The sequence below is a fragment of the Myotis brandtii genome, unplaced genomic scaffold (assembly GCF_000412655.1).
Source record: "Myotis brandtii unplaced genomic scaffold, ASM41265v1 scaffold988, whole genome shotgun sequence".
Classification (NCBI taxonomy): Eukaryota; Metazoa; Chordata; class Mammalia; order Chiroptera; family Vespertilionidae; genus Myotis; species Myotis brandtii.
In genome coordinates this window covers 127,240-132,811 of record NW_005372109.1, presented here as the reverse complement: position 1 = coordinate 132,811, position 5,572 = coordinate 127,240, and positions in this window count along the sequence as shown.

The window sequence follows — 5,572 nt, the reverse complement described above, 5'->3', positions numbered from 1 at the left end:
AAAGACAAACTTTGGGATAGAAATATCGCCGATAAATATGCTCCTGGGTTTGTGTGTGTTTTCTTCGCTGCAAAGAAAATAGGGAGACATTCCATTCTGTCTGGGTTCCAAGTGTCCGGGCCTCACTCGGGCTTTTATGGGAGGATGGGGACTCTGCCAGGCCACCAACAGGGAGGCCATTCTCCGCGGGAGGTGGGGAGGGGATGGCGTACCTGGGGCGGAGGAGGGGGAGAGGGGGCGCCTGAAATGAAGCGAAGGAAGGGCTTGGGGGTCAGGAAGTCAGAATGCTGCTGCATGAAGGCTGGTGAGAGAGAGAGAGAGAGAGAGAGAGAGAGAGAGAGAGACCGAGACCCATAGTTAGAAACAGGGAAACCCTTTCCCTGATCAGTCCATAATTGCCAACCTGGCCCGAGTCTTGGCCTTTACTCCATCAAATTATGGGACTGGCCCTGGCCGGTTTGGCTCAGTGGATAGAGCGTCGGCCTGTGGACTGAAGGGTCCCGGGTTCAATTCTGGTCAAGGGCACGGACCTCGGTTGCAGGCCCCATCCCTGGCCCTGGTCCAGGCGTGTGTGGGAGGCAACCAATAGATGTGTCTCTTTCACATCGATATTTCTCTCTCTTTCTCTCTCTCCTTCCCTCCCTCCCTTCTACTATCTCTAAAAAAAAAAAAAATCGATGGAAAAACAAGCAAATAAACAAATAAATGTATTTATTGTGGATTGTTAAAAAAAAAATTATGGGACTGAATGGGCGGCTTACCCTCTCGCCTTGAACCCCTCAAAGGGCAGGGGAGACCTCCAGACCTAGTTTTGGCTCAGCCACTCACTACTTTATTTTTTAAATATATTTTTATTGATTTTGGAGAGAAAAGGAGAGGGAGAGAGAGATAGAAACATCAATGATGAGAGAATCATTGACCGGCTGCCTCCTGCACGCCCCCACGCCCCCGGGGAATGAGCCCGCAATCCAGGCATGTGCCCTGACTGGGAATCGAACCAGGAATCAAACCGTGACCTCCTGGTTCATCGGTCAATGCTGAGCCACTGAGCCGTGCCGGCTGGGCCACTCACTGCTGTAATAACACCGGACCCGCCCCCAAAGGCTGAGTGAGATGCTGGGCCAGGCAGGGGCCCTCTCTGAGGGTAGGGACTGAGTCTGGCTCGGTCCCCAGCATGGGGTCTGGCGCTCAGCAGGCATCCCTCAATGCCTGGTTCCTCCCCGCTCCCTGATGGCAGGCCTGGGGGAGCCTCGCCTCTCAGAAGGTGGGGATCGGGAGAGAGGTGAGCGATTGTCTGGAGGCTTCTTGTCCTGGGATGAGGGCTGGACTAGGTTCTTTTTAAAAATATATATTTTATTGATTTTTTACAGAGAGGAAGGGAGAGGGATAGAGAGTTAGAAACATCGATGAGAGAGAAACATCGATCAGCTGCCTCCTGCACACCCCCTACTGGGGATGTGCCTGCAACCAAGGTACATGCCCTTGACCGGAATCGAACCTGGGACCCTTCAGCCCGCAGGCCGATGCTCTATCCACTGAGCCAAACCGGCTAGGGCCGGACTAGGTTCTTTCCATAAAGAAGCAAACTGCCTTTGTTTCAGAAACAACATCACCAAACATCGGGGAAGCAGCGAGCACCAATCACCATAGCCCCCAACCCCTTTCTCCTGCGGCATTCACCTGTGTTTTAAGGAGGTGTCTCCTGCTGGGGTCTCGTTTGCTTTTCCCACATTAACACAGTGGATCAAATGACTTTTTTAATTTTTTAAATCCTCACCCGAGGATATTTTCCCATTGATTTTTAGGGAGAGCGGAAGAGAGAGGGAAAGACAGAGAGAAACATCGATGTGCGAGAAACACATCCATTGGTTGCCTCCTGCACGAGCACCGACCAGGGCCCGGGCCGGGGAGGAGCCTGCCACCGAGGTCCGTGACCTTGACCGGAATCGAACCCGGGACCCTTTGGTCCGCAGGCCGACGCTCTATCCACTGAGCCACACCGGCCAGGGCTAAACAGCTTTTTCTCTGTTCCTTCAGAAGTGATGACTATGGGGTTTTATAGTCACGACCTCCCTGCCAGGGATCCTGTCCATGAGGCCGAGGTCTTAGCCTCTGATTGAGAGAAAGGTGTTCATTCCTGCCCAGGGTGGCCCGTGCCGTGGCTGGGCAGCTCTCACTGTGCTCAAGGCTTTCCAAGATCGCCCGGCCGGCATGGCTCAGTGGCTGAGCATCCACCTATGAACCAGGAGGTCACAGCTCGATTCCTGATCAGGGCATATACTCGGGTGTGGGCTCCATCCCCAATAGGAGGCAGCCGATCCATGATTCCCTCTCATCACTGATGTTTCTGTCTCTCTCTCCCTCTCCCTTCTTCTCTGAATCCATAAAAAGACATTTTAAAAGAATAATAAAATAAAATAAAATAAAACGGGCCCGGGAGAGCCGGTACAAACCAGCCGCCACACACCTCTGGTGCTGGGGACCTGGGAAGGGAGGATCCTGGTTGTCACATCACGAGGCTGCACATGGACCGTGACCTTCCCACAGTCACATGCGGGGCTGGTGCGCTGGCACGAATCAATACAGCCGTGCACAGCGTCACAAGCAAGCGGTATACTTGTATCTCTAGCTGAGATGTATTTAATGCAGCACAAGAAGGGGCGACCTCAGCCCAGACGGTGTGGCTCAGTGGTAAGCTGCATGGTGTGGCTTACCGTACACTACTGGGAGGAACTAGCACTAAGTAAAGAAACAGCCTGGGGGGAGGGCCCTGGGTACCCCTCTTTTTCTGCCCGATGCAGCCTCACTTTCCAGTGGCCATGTTGTCCTACACGAGTCCCAGGGGTCACTGGAGCTGACCCTGAAACCAAGGCCGGTTTGCTAGTCTCAGAGCCAGGCAGGGCAGGGCAGGGCAGGGCCATGTTCGTCTCCATGTCACGCACGGGCCCAGCAGGGCAGACGCAGCCAATGTTTGCTGGGAAGTCAACTGAAGCGCCCCCCCCCCCCGCCCCCTTCCCTGACCCTGCAGGGCTCCTGTGTCCTTAGCAGGTCCTGCCTTTGGGTTCTGACTGCTTCTACCACCGATTGTTTTTTTGTTTTTAATATATATTTTCATTGATTTCAGAGAGGAAGGGAGAGGGAGAGAGAGATAGACACACCCATGATGAGAACGAATCATCGATCGGCTGCCTCCTGCACGCCCCCTACTGGGGATCGAGCCCATAACCTGGGCATGTGCCCTTGACCAGAATCGAACCTGGGACCCTATCCACTGAGCCAAACCGGCAGTTCTCAACCTTCTGGCCCTTTAAATACAGTTCCTCATGTTGTGACCCAACCATAAAATTATTTTCGTTGCTACTTCATAACTGTAATGTTGCTACTGTTATGAATCGTCATGTAAATATCTGATATGCAGGATGGTCTTAGGCGACCCCTGTGAAAGGGTCGTTCGACCGCCAAAGGGGTCGCGACCCACAGGTTGAGAACCACTGGGCTAGGGCATCTACGGCCTATTGTTTAACATAGGCTAGCTTCACCATGTGGACATGACCTCCTTACAGCTGAAAGTTAAGCCTCAAGTTGAAGAAAAAACAACAGCAAACCCTTCTGTGTTAATTTACATTGAACAAGAACTTGCCAGGAACAACAAAAAATGGTATTAGACATCTATGCATTGATGAGTGGGTGGATCTTGGAGTTGGTCGACCAGTAAGATTTGCCAGTCACCATTGGCTCTGTGTCCGTGACTTCAGTTTTGGGGGCAGGGATTGGAAAGGACCAAGGTCACCCATTCCCCCAGTGTCAGCCCTCAGCACATCACTTCTTCGCAGGCCACGTTCCCAAACGTGTCCCATCCTACATCTGTGCATGAAAGCCGTGGCCTATGCACCCGAGATGGGGTTTGAAATCCAGCACAGGGAAGGGCACACGGAATCCCACCAAGGGCACAGCTGGCCAGAGTGGCGCCAACTGCACCTGCTAATTTCCCACGTGTTCTCAGCAGACGTGGTGGGATGGTGTGGAAAGGGGGAGCCAGGAAGCTGATTCCAATCCTCTCTCTGTCCTAACTCACAGGGATCCGCATGGAAGCCCTCAGTTTTCCCATCTGTAAACTGGAACCACAATGCAAGCTTCACCCCGCCAAGAAAAGAGTGAAGGTCAGGTCTGTGGATGCCAATCCTCTTTTTTCTATTTCCTCCCCCTTTCTCTTCTCTCTCCCTTCTTCCTCTGATCACCCCCCTCTCTCTGTGTCTGTTTTCATATAATTGTTTTCCTTACTCCTATTTTATTAATTGCTCCTAGATCTAATTTTTAAAAATATGTTTTTATTGATTTTTTTTAGAGAGAGGAAGGAAGAGGGAGAAAGACAGAGAAACATCAATGAAAGATAAAAAGGGATTAGCTGCCTCCTGCATGCCCCCTACTGAGGATTGAGCCCGAAACCAGGGCATGTGCCCTGACAGGGATTCAAATTGCTGACCACTTGGTTCATGGGTCGACACTCAACCACTGAGCCATACCATCCAGGCTAATTGCTCCTAGATCTAATTTATTTATTTAAAAAATCATTTACTTATTTATTTACTAGTTCTTTATTGTTGAAAGTATTACATATGTCTCCTTTTCCCCCCATTGACCTCTCCCCGCCGGCTCCAGCGCCCCAGCACAGGCCTCACCCCGTAATTGTCCCAATCCATGGTTATGCTTATATGCATGCATACAAGTCCTTTGGTTGATCTCTTACCTCCCCTCCCCCACCCCCCGCCTCCTGCTTTCCCTCTGAGGTTTGACCGTCTGTTCGACACTTCTATGTCTCCTAGATCTAATTTAAATGCTTCCATCATGGATGGTCATTTGCTCTACAAGAATAGCAAACAACCAGCACCCCCACCTTGGTTAACCTAGGGCTCACTTTGGTATTTGCCCCCCAAGTCTGTGTACATAGCTTGTGGGTTCAAACAAAATTGTGGCCTGGAAGGTAAGATCCTAATGATACCCCCTGACCTCTCCAGGGACACAAGGCTTGTCCCTCTCAGAGTATCTCTGTTGTCACTGAGTGGGGACAGCCACCCCCTCTCTACCCTTTGGCAACAATGAGCATCTTACCACCAGAATCAACTTAATACAGTGGTTTCATGGACCAGGAGTGGGCAGGATGGGCAAAGCAGGGAGCAGTGGGTAATTCCAGAGTCAGCGTCCAGTGGCAACACAGACTCAGAGCCACGCTGGCCCCTGAGGAAGGATGCATGTTCAAGGGGCTGGGAGTGAGGTGAGTCCAGGGGCTGGGAAGACGGGCTGACCACGGGTAGTACTTCCTAAGGGTGTGGTGGCGGCAGCCATCCCAGGCCGGAAGCATGTGCCCGGACATGGGTGGGCACTTGTTAGAATTCAGCTCAAGCCCGGCTGGCGTGGCTCAGTGGTTGAGCGTTGACCTATGAACCTGGAGGTCACAGGTTCGATTCCCAGTCAGGGCATATGTCCGGGTTGTGGGATTGATTCCCAGTGTGGGGTGTGCAGGAGGCAGCCGGTCCATGATTCTCTCTCATCATTGATGTTTCTAGCTCTCTCT